The sequence below is a fragment of the Dipodomys merriami genome, unplaced genomic scaffold (genome assembly GCF_024711535.1).
Source record: "Dipodomys merriami isolate MVZ:Mamm:240054 unplaced genomic scaffold, mDipMer1.0.p SCAF_15, whole genome shotgun sequence".
In the NCBI taxonomy this organism is placed as follows: domain Eukaryota; kingdom Metazoa; phylum Chordata; class Mammalia; order Rodentia; family Heteromyidae; genus Dipodomys; species Dipodomys merriami.
The window spans coordinates 20,612,986-20,634,083 of record NW_027202826.1 but is presented as its reverse complement, the minus strand read 5'-3'; the positions used below and the strand labels follow the sequence as shown (position 1 = coordinate 20,634,083).

At 36.0% G+C, this 21,098-nt stretch overlaps 1 protein-coding gene across 1 annotated transcript in view; it reads left to right on the top strand.

Moving 5' to 3' along the window:
* Positions 1 to 21,098, top strand: part of Tacr3 (tachykinin receptor 3) — a 50,813-nt gene that overhangs the window by 23,763 nt on the left and 5,952 nt on the right. The gene's annotated exons all lie outside the window — the stretch shown is intronic.

Sequence of the window (21,098 nt, the reverse complement as noted above, 5' to 3'; positions counted from 1 at the left end):
TCTGACTCCATGGGTGAGATTTTCCATAACTTGGTGAAATCCAAAAGAATCTTGTTCCAACTCCTTCTCTCCAATTGAAGCATGCCTAATACGTACTGGAGAGGTTTTTGTGAGGATAAGTAAGTATAACAGTCATTGTCATTTGTCCCAATTATTGTTAACTTATTTATATAGAGCTGCTACTAAACCCATGGACTTTCCATTAAATAAAAAGATCTCTCAACATTTTTGAAATTACTAGCTATAAACATTTGCTTAATTATGACTATTCTGCTTCTTAAAAAAATACTATAGCGAATGGATTTCATGTTAGCATTATATATTTTTTTTTCTCTGCTAGACAGGATTCAGGTTCCCTGAAGATTTATCATACTCTGTAGTACTTAAAAGCAAAAAATAAGGGTGATATCTTCCCCATCAATGTTATTTTATCTCATTAAAAATGTTTTTAAAAGAGCGTTCTTTAGACTAGAGATGTAGTTCGAAATCAGAGTTCATGCTTAGCATCTGCAAGGTCCTGGGTTCAAATCTCAAAACCAGAAAAAGAAAACCCTAACAATAATGTGTGTGAATACCCCATATGTACCTTTAACACACAGAAGTGAACCTTAAAACTAGGATTTATTAATATATTCCTTATCTTACACTAAGTTTCTCTTTCCTTTGTAATTTCAACACTCACTTTAATAGCTTACTTATATTACATAGACTATAATTACTTTTCTTCACATACATGCAATATTTTTAGGGAGAAATAAATTTTTTGAGAAATAAGTTTTTAATTGGAATGCTTTATTTTTCTTCAGTTAGAACTCTAAAGGGAATAAGTCATGAGTAAATATTTTTTTAATGATGTCAATGCACAAACTGGTGAGGAGAAAGCATAAATATTCCTTTTTGAGTTTGTTTCAAAGTAAAAAATATATATATAACTAAAACTGGCTGCCTGACTTTTCTAGAATATTTCAGAAAAGAATATTTTAGAGTTGTGATCCATTTCTTTCTCTCTCAAACTGAATCCTGTGCTAAAATAATGCAAAATGACATCCAAGTCACAGACGTCTTGTTAGAAGTCATCTTGTCCTTGGATTTTCGCCACAGTGACTTTTAGTATAGGCATCAGTATGTCATGGACATTACTATTCCATTTTCTCCAAATTTCAAATATAGCTAACTTTTCTGTTAATTCCTTCCCTTTAAAAAAAAGATCTTTTAAATATATTTTCATTTTAGCTGACATAATAAATGTGTACATCTAAAATTTAAGTCTTTTCAGCTATGATTTGAAATATATTTACTACTAACCATCATGGGCTTTTCATAATTTTATATGACCACACATACAAAAGCACCTTGGCTATCTCCCAGAGCAGACCTATCTTTGATCACTCAGATCAGGCTTGAGAGATAAAAATACAAAAGTATTGGCTATAATTGTGCAAATGAAGCCTGACTATCAAGAGAAACAACTCTGTAAGCCAACTTTGAACCAACCCATTAATGACAAAATATGGGCAGAGGTTGACTGACTCCCAAATATGCATGTACAAACTAAATGAAACCTGATGAGATTTCATCTAATGTGATACTCTTAAACACACCTGTATTCCCAGGACTTGGGAGCCAAGAGCAGGAAGATAGCAAGATAGCAGCTTTAATGATAGCTGGGCTATATAGTGAGACCCTATCTTTAAAGCCTTTTATGTCAAGTCACTAAGAAATCCTCCAAGCATTTGCGAATGTGACTTCCCTCTCTCTTTGTTCTACAGGCATTTGAATTGTGCTCAGTTTCAAAACTTGTGGATTAAATTCTTTTAAAGAATATTCTTCTTCTTCTTCTTCTTTCTTCTTCTCTTCTTCTTCTTCTTCTTCTTCTTCTTCTTCTTCTTCTTCTTCTTCTTCTTCTTCTTCTTCTTCTTCTTCTTCTTCTTCTTCTTCTTCTTCTTCTTCTTCTTCTTCTTCTTCTTCTTCTTCTTCTTCTTCTTCTTCTTCTTCTTCTTCTTCTTCTTCTTCTTCTTCTTCTTCTTCTTCTTCTCTCTTTTCTTCTTCTTTTGTCATGGGGCTTGAACTCTGGGCCTGAGTGCTGTCCCTCAGCTTTTCAGCTCTAAGGCTAGTGCTCTACCACTTGGGCCACAGTGCCACTTCCGGTTTTCTGATGGTTAATTGGAGATGAGTCTGGCAGACTTTCTTGCCCAGACTGGTTTTGAACCACAATCCTCAGATCTCAGCCTCCTGAGTAGCTAGGATGACAAGCATGAGCCACCGGCGCCAGGATAAAGAGTATTTTTTTAAAGAACTACTTTTCTACATTATTTAGGAGTGAGTATTTAATAATTTAACTACTATGAAACTTTCTAATAGAGTAGGATTAATCATTTAAGAGAATGACATCATTGGCTGCAGTCAGCACTAGGTAAAATGATTATTAGCCTTGAAATAAAAATTAATACCTCCAGAAACCCTCCATTATGATTATAGTATGGAATATCAAAATCAAATTTAAAGCTAGATGGCTCTGAAGAATTTAATAAGAGCTATGAGGAACATCAAAGGATTATTTCTGTGTTTGAATCACAGGTATAGAACTGATCTTTAATGAAAGAAAGAGAAAGGTCAGAAACACAAACTCTTATATAATGTATTTTACAATTTCAAAGCACATTCTATATCTTATTTTCAAAACCAAAGTTAATCAGGCTTAGAAAAACTGTTTTTCAAGACTCTAGAATTATACCACAAAGTTTGAAATTTTACAGATTTTAAATATATAGAGCTTAGCTCACAAACTGATTTAAAATACATTTATAGTCTGGTAATGATGGCGAATCTAGAAAGACAGGCTTAATAACTTAACTTTTTATGAATCTCTTGCTTAAAGTCTCTTAGACTAAAACCAAATGCCATGTGAGGAGGAAATGAGGAGATGGGCTAGCAGATCTTTTATTTAAGATGTTTCAGTAAAGAAATTAAATATACTGTAGGTTTTTTTCCCCTTTGTTGCCTACATTGTGTTTCCTTAAGTATCTGCAAGTGAGAAAAACATAAGTATAATAGCAGAGTTGTTTGTAATGCCTTTTAGATTCGGGGTCTTAACTATAACTAGATCTATAAGGCTGGAAACTAAACCCACTTACTTTGAAAACAGATTTATAATCTATCTTTCCCACAGAGTATTTTCATAACTAAAGACTACCTCTTTCTTTCCAATTGAGGGGTAAGAAAATTTGGTAATTTATTTGTATAAATGATTTTAAGATTCCTGGCAATGACAACATATATCTCAAAATATGCATGTGAGTGAAGTAGATGGCTCCTTGCTGGCATCTTGATCTGGAATATAAATGCTACTGGCCCAAAGATGACATGAAGATAACAAGTCACACTAACAAACACAGCATATAAATTGGACTTAAAGTTCATACTTTTAGTAATAATGATTACCAGGTTCATCAATATGAAATAATTAGTATATGTCTAGGATAGTCCTGGAAGAGAATCGTATTAGCTCATTAGCTATGTATATATGACCATTCAAAAAGATGCTAATTGAAATATACTCCAAGACATGGAAATGACAGGTCTTTTTTTCAGTTGTTGACATTTTGCCAATGTAATATATCTAGTTCTTTCTTTTATTTTATTTCATTTTTCTTTTCCCATTGGTTTATTCCTGGCAATCACTATCTTTGATTCTGGTACCCTGCATCTTGTATATACATTTATCTAATGAGGGGAAGGGGAATAACAAAATGCTGAAACATGGAGAAAGGATGACCCATTAAAACAACGATACTCACAAGACACTATGTTGGAAATTATCTTTACTACTTGGGGTAGGAAGGAATGGGGGAGGGAAGGAATAGTGGGAGAAAACTAAGGAGTTGGTAACAATGTTTGACAAGAAATGTACTCATTACCGTATTCATGTAACTGTAACCCCTCTGTACAGCATCTTTACAATAAAATAAAATATAAAAGAAAAGAAAAAGAAGTGGGGAAATAGAGAATAGAAGAAAATGATGAGTAGTTTGAGCAAACTCAATTTGTTAACCAAAGGTTAACAGTTCCCATTGTGTAAATGCATAAAGTCCATTGACTCCAGGAAAAATGTTTTCCAGTATTATGATACCCTTGTGGATTGGGTAAAGGAAAATGGACAGTTTGCAAGTTTTATTAATGCTGATTGGAGGAGACATTCTAGATGGGCTGATGGGCTCCACCTAGAGGAAGGAATCTAAAGCCATGCTACAGAGCTCTGTCCTCAATGCTGCTGGTGTTTTCCAGTTTGATCAGCAAGAATACCAGCTCTATCGTCATGATAATCAGGTCTACAGACACAGAAAGATGTGAGAGGACAGAAGTAGGAACTAGAAAAGCTAATAGCATACCACCATGATTACAGTAAACTGTACTCTAGTGCCTTGATCCATGGAAGAATACAGAAAAGCAGGATTCTGAATGTCAAAGGTTTGTGTTCTAGTTCTGGCATCTTAAATACACCTCCATCTTTCTTGGATCCTATTTGTTGAAAATTATCGTTGTTGGAAGATTATAAAGTAGGACATTTGGAAATCAAAATTCCATTTAGTTTATTGTAAAGGTGATGTATAGAGTGGATACAGTTGCATAAAGAAAGGAAATGAGTACATTTCTTGTCCAACAGTGTTACCCCTTCCTCCCTCGTTTTCTCTCTCCTTCCTTCCTCCCGACTCCCCTCCTTCTCAAATTGTAAAGTTCATTTCCAACATACTGTCCTGCATCACTGTTGCATTGGTTCACCCTTTGTCTTTTGCTCAGCACTTCTGTGATTCCCCTACCCTTCTCTAAATCAGATAAACTTATATACAAGACTAAGGATACAGAAATCAAAAACAGTGGCAACAGAGGATAATGCCTCAAAATGAAAGAAAAAAGAAATAACTGCAAACAGTACACCAAAATTCCAATTTTAAACCTAACACCATACTTTTGACATGTCAGGCAATTGAACCATGTTGATAATTCCTTTGTCTCCTGCTATTTTGTACCATTTTCAATATGGGGAATTTCAAATCTCATGTTTGGCCACACATATCTCACTTTTCTCCTTTTAGGCTGGTTGTAGATGTTATCAAGACTTACCATCAAGATAAGTTATACTAAGATTAATATTACTTTCCAAGGTCCCCAAGATTTTTCTATGCATTAAATGTAATTAAAAATACAAATGGCAAATTCCAACGTATATAGTTGTTCATGGTAACCATAGAAACTGCAAGAACAGAAGACAAATTTTTATTCATTTTTTTTAATCTCTCAGATTTTGCAAAACCCATTGAAAGTGGCTGAACCAGGATGGTGATAGCACATTTCTCCACCATACTTTATGATATTGTGAAGCTTAACATTTATCTCCTTTAGCTTCCCAGCTATAGCAGACTCACAAGGTGTGTAAATATTTTTCACTGAACATTTTCTGCAATAGTAAGAGCTGGGAGTAATTGACAAGTGTCTGAAATGCTGAGTGAATAGTCCAACACTTTCCTTGCTAACTCCTTTCTGTTCTTCATTAATCGTTTTGGTGATTAAATACAACTTGAAATTGTCCAGATGGCTTATGCTTCCAATGATAATACTTCTTATAGACGATCAAGCTCAGACAGAGCCCAGCTATGACTACCTGGGTTTATGCCTCCCTCCTGGTCCTATACTCTTACAACACATTTCTACTTTTCCTGCACATCTGCCTCCAGTAGCCAGACACAATCTTGTCATGATAGTTATCCTTATTATTGATTTGGGTACTAGACATAATTTCCTCCATGTTTTATCTACTAAATCATCATCCTTAAGATTCTGAGAACCGTAGGAGTATATACTATTATTGCTAATCATAAAACCATATGATCATCTTTCAAACATATATTTTACTTTCTTTTCTTTCTTTTTTTCTTCCTTCCTTCCTTCCTTTCTTCTTTCTTCTATTCTTTTTTCTTTTTCTTTGCTAGTCCTGGGGCTTGAACTCAGGGGCTGGGTGCTGTCCCTGAGCTTTTATGTTCAAGACTAGTGTTCTACCACTTGAGCCACAGCTCAACTTCTGGCTTTTTGGTAGTTAATTGGACAGAAGAGTCTCACAGACCTTTCTGTCTAAGCTGACTTTGAATTGTGATGCTCATAGAAATGCTCATAGAAATACTTCCCCCAAAGGGGCTGGGAAGATAGCTCAGTGGTAGAGTGCTTGCCTTGCATGCATGAGGCCCTGGGTTCCATTCCTCAGCACCACATAAGCAGAAAAAGTCAGAAGTGGTGCTGTGGCTCAAGTGGTAGAGCGCTAGCCTTGAGCTTAAGAGCTGAGGGACAGTGCCCAGGCTTAGAGTTCAGGCCCCACGACTGAGAAAAAAAAGAAAAAGAAATACTTCCCCCTAAAATAAAACAAATAATGACATTTTTATGTGGAAACTTGTGGTTATTTCCCAAGTAGTTTTCATCCAGATATTTTGTCATTAGTTTCTATGTTGGCTGATGAACCAATGAATACCATAACAACATAGTTGCCTTATATCTCTTCCAAACTATGTAAATACATTAACCCAACAGGAAAAAAAATATGAAAAATTATGCAGCAGTTTCTTTAAATTTTTTATTTTTAATGTGTATGTATTAAGATTTTCTTTTTAAATTATCTTTAAGTGGTTTTTCTTTCCTCCATGGAAGAGATATAAAACAAAATAAAGTCAGGAAACACCTGAAACTTGGGATGGTTTGAGTAACATTGCCATTGTTTCTAGTTGAAACAAGGAAGTTTGCCACAAATCACATTTCCACCCCGTCCATGCTACAATCTCTAATTGGGAGAGCCTGCTACTGCCCCCACTCCAAGGTCCTCATTGCCAATACCACTTGCTCTAAATATCCTCTCTGTTCTTGGAGCTGACAGCAGATGGAAATCATTTTGAAAAATCTAGAAAACCTTCTGCATGCTTCCCTTAAGCAATGATGCTTGAGAAGAGGAAATGTTTATGAATTTATTTAAAACTGAGAAAGGTTAAAATGTATTTAAAGTAAATACAAATGCACCATGTGCACACATACACACACACACACACACACACACACACACACACAAGATTTATTTTCTAGATAGAAATCCCTGGTACACACAAGATTTATTTTCTAGATAGAAATCCCTAGTGTCTTGAACATAAATACCAACAGATAATCCACAGACAAACTTCCAGGGATTGTAAAGGATTCTGTGTGTGTGTGTGTGTGTGTGTGTGTGTGTGTGTGTGTGTGTGTGTGTGTGTTGTGTGTGTGTAGGTAGGTACTAAAACTCAAGATCAGGACACTGTCTCTTAGCTTTATCAATCAAGGCTGGGACTCTACCACTTGAGCCATACTTCTCCTTCTGTCATTTTGCTGGTTACTCAGAGATAAGGGATCTCACAGACTTTCTTGCCCAGGCTGGCTTCCAACTGCAATCCTCCACGTCTCAGACTGTGGTCTGCCTAAGATTATAGGCATGAGCCACCAGCATTCATTTGGAAAACAAATCTCAACACATGAAATCTGAAACAATCACCATAATTTTCAATAGTTCAACACACACACACACACACACACACACACAAGACTTGTGGATATTTTTATAAAACTTTTTCAAATAAAATTAACTCTGATTTTGACAAAAAAGATTTTTATTTATCAATAAGATCATGTTGATAGAAACAGGCATTAAATATGAAAGCAAGAGGAGAAAGAATCAAAGTGAGGAACTTTATAAATAATCGCCTAACTCTTTTAGTGACTTTTTTTTTTTTTTTTTTTGTCGGTTGTGGGTCTGGGTGCTGTCCCTCAGCTCTTCAGCCCAAGGCTAGCGCTCTACCACTTGAGCCACAGTGTCACTTCCGGCTTTTTCTGTTTACATGGTGCTGAGGAATCAAACCCAGGGTCTCATGCATGCAAGGCAAATGCTCTACCACTGAACCACCTTTCCAGCCCCTTTGGGTGACCTCTTAGATATGGAAAATGGGAAATTCTGTCTCAAAGATTCAACTGATAAGAAAATGTAGACACTGTTGATAGAAAAGAGAGCTCATGTGAGGGGATTCAGGTTTGCAAATGAAGATGAACTTAGCGAAGGAGAATCTGGGCAAAATGGGCCATCCAAAGCTGGAGCAATGGTCCAGCTGAGGCTGATGATGATAACTGATGGTAAAGCCTGTAATCAGCTTTATATCTGTACTCTGTTACTCTGACTAGAAACTTTTCCTGAAAACATTCTACTAGGCTGATTTCATGGCATAATTATCACAACGCACTGGAAATCTTGAGCACCAACCCTGCTGCTCACCACTCATGTTTCTCCACATTTCCAGGCTGAAAACCAGGTCAGGAATACCGTTAAAAAAATCATTTTACCAAAACTGTTGGCCTCTGTTTATACTTATTTTATTACTTTTGTTTTTTAGTTCTAATTTAGGGAACGGATTTTTTTTTTCATGACTGCAAAAACAAAAATTCATTGAGAACATTGTTTCTTATTCCTAGAGGTTATTAGTTTATGACAGGTTATAAAATATCCTTTGAAAAAGAGGAGCTAATAACTAGCAGTTCTTGAAGCTATGTGGGAACACTCAAAAAGTAAGAAGGTTGTTACCACCTGCCTTCATCTGTCCTGATTTAATTTTGCTTCATAATTATATGGCTTGTATTAATAACAGTGTGTAGTCTTTTAGCTTCTGACCTTTAGCCAGCAGGAGTTGTATTTGAGGCTGTTTATTCAGCATGGTGATGGACTGATTGGTACTGACTCATATTTATATATTTTCTCCAGCTTCTATTTTGAAAGGCTCTGTTTATTTGGAAAAGCACTAATTGAATTGGAGAAATCTGTCATCCAAAGCAGAGCAAGTACAAATAAACTACAGAAGAATTAAACCCTAAGAGAGTGAGCTCAAGACATTTTCTATTTTTTAAATGATTCAACCAACAGTAGAAATCTTCTCACTTAAAGTCAGTAAATAAGCTGTCCCATGGAACTCTGTTACTGTATAATAATTAGGATTATAAAACATGGGTTATTGTCTTTCAGATAGTCAGTGCTTCCATGTTTAGTTAATTACCTTTAATGATAATTAAGCTATATGTCTACATGCTACTCATCACATACATGATATGATTTAGAAGCTTTATTATCATTGCAAGAAAACATTATGCTTAGCCAGTTGCTGATGTAACCAAGGCTTAGAGGTTTGAAATTGATTAAAACTATTGTCAGGCAAGTGGAAGAGTCTGATTTTGAACATAATCTTAGCACTAAGGTCAAGGAAGTTATCTACTGACTTTCTACTTCCTTTAAAAGGTTAACGTGATTTATTGTGAATGTTAGAGAAAGAAGATAGAAGGTCAAAGAGTGCGGAGATCATATCACAACACTAATGCTTTTTAAAAGACTTTTAAAAATTTATTCTTAGGGCATAAAGAAAACAAGCCATGCACCAGGGACTTGGGTTTGGTTTGGGCTTTTGTGCAGATCCTGGGGCTTGAACTCAAGGCTTGGATGCTATCCTGAGCTTTTGTGCTTAAGGTTAGAGTTCTACCCCTTGAACCACAGTTCTGCTTCCAGCTTTTTTGGTGGGTTAATTGGAGGTAAGAGTCTTACAGATTTTTCTGCCCAAGCTGCCTTGGAACCATAATCCTCAGATATTGGCTTCCTGAGTAGCTAAGATTAAAGGCATGAGTCACCAGCTCTCAGCCCCCAATATTTTTTAAGAAAACAAATTCCTTCTATAAGATTAATTCTCCAATGTTGTTGTCCATGTAACTAATGATACATTTTTATCTCATTTGATGACCCATTAATAATTGTGGCAACTGTTAAGATTTTATATTTTATGCTTCCTTTTATCACTACCTTTCTGTACCTTTTATCTACAAGTAGATTTGTTCTTGCTCTTCATTGCACTGTTTTCTTTTTTCTTTATGAACTTTTATCCAGATTTCAGTGTACCTTTTCAAGAAGGCAAGATTTAAATCAGAATTTGATTCAATGGCCGGGCGCTAGTGGCTCACACCTGTAATCTTAGCTACTCAGATCTGAGCTACTCAGCTACTGAGATCTGAGGACCATGTTTCAAAGTCAGCCCAGGCAAAGAAAGCCTGTGAGACTCTTATCTCCAATAAACCACTAGAAAACTGGAAATGGCACTGTGGCTCAAACGGTAGAGCGCTCGCCTTGAGCTGAAGAGCTGAGGGATAGCACCAAAGCCCAGAGTTCAAGCCCTACGACCAACCAAAAAAAAAAAAAAAAAAAGAATTTGATTCAATGTTTTCCATGCTCTTTTTGACCAAGTAAATCCTCATAAACATTATTTTCTGTTCTGTCTCTGAAAACTATGTAATCATCTCTAAACATTATCTGTGTTCTCTTATTTTACCTTTCCTTGAGTAATTTTTTAATTTATACATTAATTATATATTATTTTGTACATTTCACATTAAGTAAGCTGTTTGTGACTACTAGACATATTCGTGCTTGTCAATAGTGACTTATCATTTAATAATCACTCACAATTAAAATATATTGTAAAATAAAATAAATAAATAAATATATTGTAAAATATATTCTAGACACTGTTACAGTACAGTAAACAGATATAAAAAAAATAAGGTAGGATAAAATTGCCTAGATTCAAAATAAGGATTGACAATATTCCAAAGAAAGGTAGAGTATGTTATTATGAATGAGTTCTTGAATTTATTGTAGAATACCAAACCAAGTCATGTTCTTTACTGACTCAGTGCTTAGCACAGCTCTGAAAATATGAATAGATGAATAAAGCTTGTGTGAATTGGCTTCACATCTTATACAAGAAATAATGTACAATTATGTGTTATGATTTGCCCTGGGTCAAAATTATTTAAAGAGAGACGATTCTGGGATAAGTTACTCTCAAATTCCAAAGCCGCTTCCCTGCCTTAGTTTTGACACACACAGAAAGAATCTTACTGTTGAAAGGATTAAACTGATTTGGAATGTATCTCCGATTTCACTGCATTTGTCATTAAGTAAAATGTTTCTTAACCCTGCAAGAAGTGTTGATTCTTGACACTATGTCCCAGTAAAACAAATCAGCAGTTTATGCCATGTGCTCATTCATCTTTATAAAATTCCAAATTCCTAGAATATTAAACCATACTGAAAAGCGATAACAAATCTACAGAAGTATACTGCTGCTTTATTTTGTAGGAGAATAATATGTGGACCCTTCCCAAGACTATATTTGTCACCACATTGCCTAGGCAAGTTAGGTAATTTTATAAAGAGACAAAGCTAAAAGAATGATGAATGTCAAGGGGGTATGCTGCTAGACTTGAGTATTGAAATTTTTCATGGCATATTTGGTAGCCTAGAAAATACTTATGCAAGGCTCCATTCTACCCAGGCCTTCATCTGGTAATATCAACTATAAATCTATTTTCTAAATCCTTCCTAACAAATTAAGAACAAGGGAAGCTGAGACCTTCTCCTCCTAGTGTTCCTTTGGCTGACATATTCTGTATAGGATTGATAATATATAACTGGAGGCAACTGGTCAGAGAGCAGGTTCAACCATCCATCCTTACCAAAAGGGCAGCTATGTAAATCAAACATTTATATGTACAGGACTTGCCATGGGTACCACTTGCCATATGTACCACTATCAATGTCCGTTATAGGTCATGATATGATTTAGGGCTTACTTTGCTACTGCTCTTATAATTAAAATGACAACAGTACTGTCAAAATTCAAAAACTGAAACTTGCATATTCCTACCTAGCTTCATTAACTTGCTCAGCCAACAAAGTATCTTTCATAGTCTCAGTTTTACTCTCCTTCAAATTGAATGGGAATAATAGATATAAAAATAACCTTTGTTGTTTATTATGTTCCACATAATGATGTATCTACAGGATGACAATTATCTGATTTCTGTCCTTTTACCCTTGTTAGTATTTATTTGTATTTCTAGTCAGGCAAGATTTTAGACAGATATCCCTCTACAACATTTAGATATTAGGCTCCAAAAGAGGCTTAATTCTCTGTACATCTAGCTGCTTTATCCGTGATATTTCCATGTCTGGGGCTCTGACAAATCATTCATACACCTCCAAAACCTGTATTTAATCTGTTTTTATTTAGAATTCTTTAGATTCAATGGGATAATACATTGTGATTACTTTGTGCCTTTCAATTCTCAGGTATTATCCTCAGATTACTTCTGCCTCATTATTCCCCCATTCTCCAACAAGAAGTGGCAGCCTTACACAAATCTCTGAAATAAGAATTTCTAAAGCCATGTGCTGTCCTTATCTAAGCCCAGACAAGAGAAATGATTTCCACTGATACCCTTCTAAAGGAAAACATATAAACCCCACATAGAAAATCTGCAAACAACAAAAGAACCCTAAAATCACCAAAAGCCACCTATAGAATAGTAGTTGCATAACGAAAGCTTGAATAATAATTGGGATAAATAACATTCTTCCAATGCTACTCATAATGATTATAAGGCAGGAAATCAAATATGAAATAAGTCCCTTTATATAAACAGTATCTCACCAGAAACTGAAAACTGGTGAGTGATGAGCATGACTTAATATGCCACAGTAAATCCAACCTTGAAAACAAAACATGTTCTCATTTTTAAATGAAGATTTCACGGAGAACAAGAAAACAATGTTTCACTTACTTGCCTCTGAACAGAAGCCAAGTCTCATCACCATGGCATTTTCTAGTGGTAGATTTTTGATGGCATTCCTAAAATAGTTCAGAACCAAACCAATCTCTTTCATTGGGAAAGAGATCGAACAGAGACATCTGAATCCAATGCTGTGAGCCAATGAGGAATCAAATTAACCTCTACTTAGAGATCACCTGAAACACAATGAATGGCGATTCTATATCTCAATCCTCATTGCTCTCCTCTTCCTAACAGATTTCCAGTGTTCTGCCATTATTGGGAATCAGAACCCCCAATTTTTTTAAATATTGGGAACACCTTTATGATATCTCCTGTTACCTTTTTTTTGGCTGAATCTTCTCTGTTATGTAGTGATCACCAAGCTTGTATAAAAAGGTCACTTGTAACTTAGTATACACAATATTTTTATATAGACATTTCCTCTACTACAAATCATCTAATTTCTGACATTTCTCATCCATAGGAATCTGTGATACTTTATCCTCTGTAACATCTCCAGTTTTCCTGAAACAGTGTGGGAAGGAATGAATGTGATATCTTAAAATATATTTCTAGAATTTCCAAAGCAGAGGATATTGCCCCACCTCTGTGAAAATAACGAACCAAGAGAGTAGAAACAGAGACAAGTCATTTGGGATTTCTTTTTCTCAGATGAATGTCACAATTTATCTTAAACAAAAGAGAAGATGCTGATATTTGTGTTTTGTTTTAATTTTATGTTCTCTGTATTATAATGAGTATAGAGTCTCTGTTTAATTTTTTTTTACTTTTAAAAACATTTATTACCCTGGTGCTGGTGGCTCATGCTTGGAATACTAGTACTCAGGAGGCTAAGATCTGAACAGGAAAGTCTGTGTGACTCTTACCTTCAATTAACCACCAAAAAGCCAAAAGTGGAGCTGTGACTCAGGTGGTACAATAGTAACCTTGAGCACAAAGAGGCTCATGGACCCTGAGTTCAAGCCCCAGGATCAGGGGGAAAAATATGTATTGCTTTTCTATTACTCAATATTTTATTCAGTAAGTTTCACTTACCACCAATATTTCAGTAAAGCTAGATACATATCAAGAACAGATTTTCTTTTAGAACATTTGCTATTTTTCTTGTAACTAATGTTCTGGTAACTATTTTTATACGAAATATGCTCTCTTATTAGTGAGGCTTATTAGTCTTTAAGTTGCAATGAAAATCATAGACTCAATGCCATCTCCAATATCCCCAAGGTTTGTCTCACCAACATCATTGTTTCTGAGACCATTGCAGTCAGGTATGCTATTATTAAGCCCACAAGGATTTCCTGCCTTTCCCTGGGGATGTGTGGCTGGACAGGTTAAGAGGATTCTCCCTGCATAGCGTTTGTAGATAGCTATCCCTTGAAAATTCCCTCTGCTTAACTTTATAGGACAGAGGGAACAGAACCTGAACAGAGCTCGGAGAAAAAATTGAAACAAACCCTAGGAAACCCATCTTCCAAAAATAAGACAAAAGTGCAAAAACTAGACTGAGCTCTACTTCCTGAAGCAGAACAAAAACAACCAGATCACTTAAATTGGGCGTGATAAACCATATCATGAGATCATTTGATCTTCAAGAAGACAGTGAAGAAATCCACCAAAACACTAGACAATGTTCTAATCAAATCCATTTCTTAACTAGTGGTGTTGAATCAGACTTTATTAATTCATTTAGCCCACATTTCTGGAGCATTTCCTATGTGTCATTGGCTTTTCTAGACCTCTAGAGCACTGACGATTAAGAAACTAAAAGACATTAAATGAAATTAGTCTAGGTTTCCTAAGCATAACCCACATTTTCACCTCATGTGTGGTGAGACAAAAAGCTGCCTCTCAAATTCTCTTGGAAGCCTTCCATCGTAGCTGAAGATCTATAGACTATTTCCTTTGGCATTCAACCTTCCAGGAATCTTTTTCATCTTCCTCTATATTGCTTCCAGTCTATATTCTTCCATCACTGCCAAACTAAACAGTCAAAATCATTTATTAAATACTATGCAACCTATTAAATATATTGCAGAGGAGGTCATGGGGAAAGTGGGCAGATAAATAGAGAAATAATGAGTGAATACAGTCATAATATTCCAAGCACAAATGTGAAAGGGGATGGGTGTGATTGGGAGAGATGATGGAGCACAGTGGAGGCGGTAACACTGATCAAGATGCATTGCATTCATAAACAGACACTCTGATTTGTACAACTTTACACAATCACGTAAAGATAATCTTAGAAAGTCATTTATATGTTTATATTCCTCCACATCTCAGTGACTCTAGTCCTTTCAATTTGAATTTCTTTTTCCACAGCTCTAACAAAGCTGCTATTTCCTAAACCATCTCTTATATGGCTAGAAACTAAATTCTTATCTTACTGAAACTTTGAAAAATGTTCTACAGCATTGGAAATATTTCCTCTAAAACTTCCATTTTATTTTCCTCATTATATTCTAGGGGCCTTCTTACCAAGCTCTGTTCTTTTGCTTATGCTTTCCATTCTAGTACTATCTGACTTCTAAATATTATTCTTGCCATTGGTCTAGACTATTTGAATCCTGGAAGTACCAGTGACTATATCAATGCCTTTTATTGCTTTAAACTGTAGATACTATTTTCTAAAAACCAACAAGTTCTATCATCATTGCTCCTTCAGAGGGGAATAGGCAAGTGATATCTCAGAAATCCTTTGCTCTTATCAAGAGGACCATTCTGCAAGCTAAGCTCAAAGTGACAGCTGCAATTGGTGTTTTTGAGTTGTTAGTAAAACTAGGATGAGTCTATCTTCTTACTTAGCAAGCAGGCTTTCTGTAAGAGATGAGCATTGAAAACAGTGTAGACCCTATGTAACCTAAAAGAAGCTCAAGTGAGAGGAACACTTTGGTCTAACCACTTACATTGATGAAAACAAGTCTACAAGCAATCTAACTCCTTCTGTCCATATTCATTTTGATTGAGACCCTGTGCAGTACTTTGCTTTCTACTTTGCTAGAAGGTAGCCATAAAATATAGTCTCCTCAGCAAGTCAAACATTATATTTGAAGCGTTCACTCGGTTGCCATTATAAAATAGCTGAGATCAGATGCCTTAAGCAACGGAAAGTTATTTATCACCGTTTTGAAAGCTGTATGTCTGAGATTCACCTGTCAACAGGGTTAGTTTCTTCCAGGGGTTAAAGATAACCTCACCTCATGTCTTCTCAAGGTCCACCCGTGGTGGAGGATGAGCATTAATCTCTTCCTTTGATAAAGTTGACATTCATATTAACTTAGTGCCCTCCCTGATAACCTTTTTCTGTCCCCCAAGGATTTAAATTTCAACATAAGGACACAGTATCTATAGTATTCTGCCTTGTATTGGTCCTCCTAAATTCATGTATACCTCATCAGCAAGATGCATGTATTTTATCTGAATAGTCCCAAATTCTTTACTTATTCCAATATGAAACTCCCAGAACATTTTTCTACTGGTCAGCCCTATCTCTATTTCTGCCTTCTGCTCAGATACTTAGGTAGATCCATATATATATATATATATATATATATATATATATATATATATATATGTCATGGGGCTTTGACTCTGGCCCTCCTCGCTGTCCCTCAGCTCTTTAGCTCAAGGCGAGTGCTCTACCACTTGAGCCACAGTGCCACTTCCGGTTTTCTGGTGATTAATTGGAAACAAGAGTCTCGCTGGACTTTCCTGCCTGGGCTGGCTTTGAGCTGTCAATCCTCAGATCTCAGACTCCTGAGCAACTAGGATTACAGGTATGAGCTACCGGCGCTCGGCAAGTTCTTTTTTTGTTTTTAAATCAAATGGTGGTTTGGGCCATCAGCCTAGTGTTTTCTCAAGAGTATCCTCTCCGATGTGTGATGTGGAGAGGCTGAACATTTTCTGGGTCTTCAAGTTAAGCTTCTCTTTTGCTGTTTAACAATTCCTTCTTCAATTATTTCTCTTTCCTCTCAAATAAAAAATGTAGATTGTGAGCCCAGCATGCAGAAGCAGACATTTTCCCTGTTTTTCCATTTGTTTGGTCAAAAAATTTATCTTCTGGACCACTTTGCCATGTTTCTACAGGTATTGCGAAGTTGTTTTTTCACTTGGGACCAAAGTTATTAAGAATCGTCTTTGAAGCTGAAACACCAAAAGCCAAGCTGTAATAATCCATGAAATAGTGGGTAAAATAATGTGGCTCATAATTTTGATTTAAGAGAGTGTGACGGTTCATTGGAGAACCCTAATCGAGAGTACAAGTTCAGAGCAGGGGTAGGATATAGTCTATTGGTTGTTTCTTCAAGTCACATGCCCTGAGGAAATTCTAAGCAAAACAAGAAGTTTCATGTGACAAATTCATGTCACACATGGCCCAGACTTTGAGAAATAATACATGTTCACTGAAGATTTTGTTGTTGTTGTTGTACTACTTATTTAATTTCCTAGACTGGTTCTTTTTTTTATGACCTCAACCTCAAACTCATCCATCCAACTCTAACTAAATGTGATAGATACTAATAGCTGTAGGCATTTCATTCTAACCTGTACAAGATACAAAAGTCAAAGGATAGTTTCCCTTTGATACATGAGGAAAGGGCATTCACCAACGTATGAGATGCATTTCAATCCTGTCCTTACTAAAAACTAAACACTCTACCTTATAAGAGTTCTATCCCTTGTTTCCACTTCCCCTTCTTCAACTTCCTAAACTAAGGAAAGTAGGTACCCCTGTCCACAGTTGCTGCCACGGAAAATAATTCCCATTGTCTGAGATACCAGGATGTGTCTTTTGGCCTCAAAGAATGTGCAACATCAATCAATCTTTCTACATAGCCACACTTCCATCTTGCCTAATAATCTCAAAAGCCTTGGGTCTCAGGACTTAATATCTATCCCACACTTCCATCTTTCCCAATAATCTCAAAAGCTTTGAGACTCAGGACTTAATAAATGATTTCCTTTCCAGGTTAGCATTCATAGCCTGTCTGTGCTGGTCCCTGCAGCACAGTGAGACTGCTCACAGTATTTGTACATTTACCATTGCTCAAGCTAGATGCTTCCAGAAGCTCTTGTCCTTTGGAAGATGATTACAATTGTGTGATCTTTTTAAGCACTTCACAGAGCAAAATAATTTCTCCTACCCAGAAGAAATTTTGTATTTCTATCAAAAAAGAAGTTACTGAAACTTCAATTATCTATAATAACTCTATAAGGTTTTGTGGAGAGGGAGATAAGGTAACAGCACAGAACTCAGGATCTGATTAATGAAACTGGAATCTCTTTGTACAACTACTTAATCATAATTTTTAAAAGAAGTAAATAAAATGAAATATAGCATAAGAATTGTTTTGATTAGCTGAATGTTGTACCCCAGGGGGTTACAATTTAATGTATCCATCTAAATGTTCAGAACTGATCAGAGTCATCCCTTCCACCATTCTTCCAACTCTATCTGTTCCTCTTCCCTAAACTCATTTCCGTTGTCCAATGTTTTTTTATCACATACGAATTGTTTCACTTCAGAAAGCCTTTCTTTTAGAGTCTTTTGTTTTGAGTTTTGTAAAGCTTCAAATACATTGCTAAAGTACTTTCCAAGAATCTACACATAAGAATTAGAAAATGAAACCATTTTCCATGTGCATTTTAATTTTACCATGTTTTTTTTCCAGTTCAATAACTGGAAAAAACTTTAAATGACTCTGAGACTCTGATCACTTTAGGAGGTCTTCACTGTTATTGGAAAACAATATATATACACACAATTTGGGTCTGAAACTTTCACATTTACACGCTCATAGGTACTTCACTTGAACTTAGTATTTATCTAGAACAAAACTTCAAACTTTCATATATCCAAATGATGTATGCTTACATAATTTTTGTACTTATCTCTGCACCTTCATTTATTTTCCATAAAGAGGAAATAGCATGAGATGCTATGCTTCTTTTATATACACATACCATTTTTAGCTGAAAAAAAAAAACCAAATGATTCCAGTAGTTAATGACTGTAAAATCTTGGACATTACTTAACCACCTATGGGTCTGCTTCTTTCATTTGTCTGCTCACATTCATCATTTTAAGTGTTTCTGCACCTCTTATGTGTAAGACTAGACTAGATGCCTGAAATACATCAGTGAGCAAACCAACCAGAAAGGCTTTGATCTTTTATACTGTGGCCTGAGAAAAAAAACAAAGTAAAGTACAAGAAAGTAAGAAGCAAATTGAGGGGCTCTGGCTATTCTGGAAGGGCAGATAACAAATATTAATAAACAGGTCAAAATAGAAGTCACTGAGAAATGAGCAACTGTACAGAAGCTTGAAGGAAATGAAGACATTAGGCAATGAGTATTATAAGAAAAATGTTCTAGAAAAAGGAGCAGCCAGAGAGAATAGGATGTATGGCAGAGGTCTGCTTACTTCATTCAAGGATTCACAGATGTATTCATATTTAAGAAATAAAATCTCAATAGTACTCCCTTCATTCAGTCCAATAACTCTTCTGCCTACATTTAACAGATACGTTTTTAGTTAACCGTTGTCAACCATCCATTACTACAATAAGCAATCATATTTTCATAAACACTATTTTTAATTTTGTTGACACATTTATGCTCACATTTATGCATTTTGCCAAAGATTTTACTTTTTTGGGGGGGAGGTCCGGTCTTGGGGCCTGAACTCTGGGCCTGGGCACTCTTCAGCTCTTCAGCTCAAGGCTAGTGCTCTACCACTTGAGCCACAGCGCCACTTCTGGCTTTTTCCTTTTTGTTTATGTGGTGCTGAGGAATCGAACCCAGGGCCTCATACATGCAAGGCAATCGCTCTACCACTGAGCCACCTGCTCAGCCCCAAGATTTTACATTTTTGTATAGATTTTTTTATTGTAAAGATACTTTACAGAGGGGTTACAGTTACATTAATAAGGTAAGGAGTACATTTCCTATCTAACATTTGTGCCTCCTCCTTTGTTTTTCCCCTACCATCCCTTCCTTTCCCACCTCCCCAACTCCTCCCTCCTCACCCCCTGAAGCTGTAAAGTTTGTTTTCAACATAGTGTCTTGTATATCTCGTTGTTACAATGGGTCATCCTGTATCCTTATTTCAGCATTTTGTTATTTCCCTTCCCTTCCCCAAATTAGAAAAATGTATGTACAAGATGCAGGACACCGAATCAAATACAGTCACAACAGGGGTTATACCATGGGGGAAGAACATACAAAAGATCAAAAAAAATCACATAATACATTATAAATGCATTAAAAACAACAGCAAGAAAGATAAAACCACTTGTGTCCCTATCTTGGGGTTCATTTCACTTAGCATCATCTTATATGGTCATATACACATAGCTTTTGACCTTTTCTGCTTGTCTTAGACATGTATTAGTTATTGCAAATAAGGGAAACCATGGGACCTCTGTTTCTTTGGGCCTGGCTTACTTCACTTAAGATAATTTTTCCAAGTCTTTCAATTTCCTAACAAATGAGGCAATGTCATTATTTCTGATGGAGGCATAGAATTCCAGTGTGTGTGTGTGTGTGTGTGTGTGTGTGTGTGTGTGTGTGTGTGTGTGTGTGTGTTTGTGTGTGTATGTGTGTGTGTGTGTCTGTGTCTGTGTGTGTGTATACCAAATTTTCTTGATCCATTCATCTACTGAGGGGCATCTGGGTTGGTTCCGTATCTTAGCTATGGTAAATAATGCTGCGATAAACTTGTTCAACCACTTTGGAAAGCAGTATGGAGGTGCCTCAAAAATGTACAAATAGAGCTCCCCTATGACCCAACAATCCCACTTTTGGGCATTTACCCAAACAATCACAAACAAGGCTATACTAAAGCCACTAGCACAACATTGTTTTCATTATATCGTCAACACCAAGGTAATGAATTTTTCTTCTATTTCCCAATATTTTTTCTAGAGTCATTTGTGATTTTAAAACTATTTTGAACTATAAGGAGGAAAAAAGAAGACTTAAGAGCCTGAATTTTAAAGATGTTCACTTTGCCTAGAGAACGTAGCTCAGTGATAAAGAACTTGTCTGGCATGTATAGGGCCCTGAGCACAGTCCCCAGCACCACAAAGAAACAAATCAACAAGAAGTCTGGAAGGACCTTAACATAGTCCTATGAATCACCATAGTCACATCTTTTCAGCCTTGCCTCTGTTTCCAGATGTGCAGCTGGAATATAATAAGTTGTTAACCACATGCACAACAAAAATATAGTAAGTTGCTAAATACATGTGCCATAAATATTACAATGTAGCAACTACTTGAATTCTACAACTGTGTGAATGAGACAAACCAAGACGTTTGAATGCAGTACATAAAAAAAATCAAATGACTTTTAGTGTGTCCAATGATGA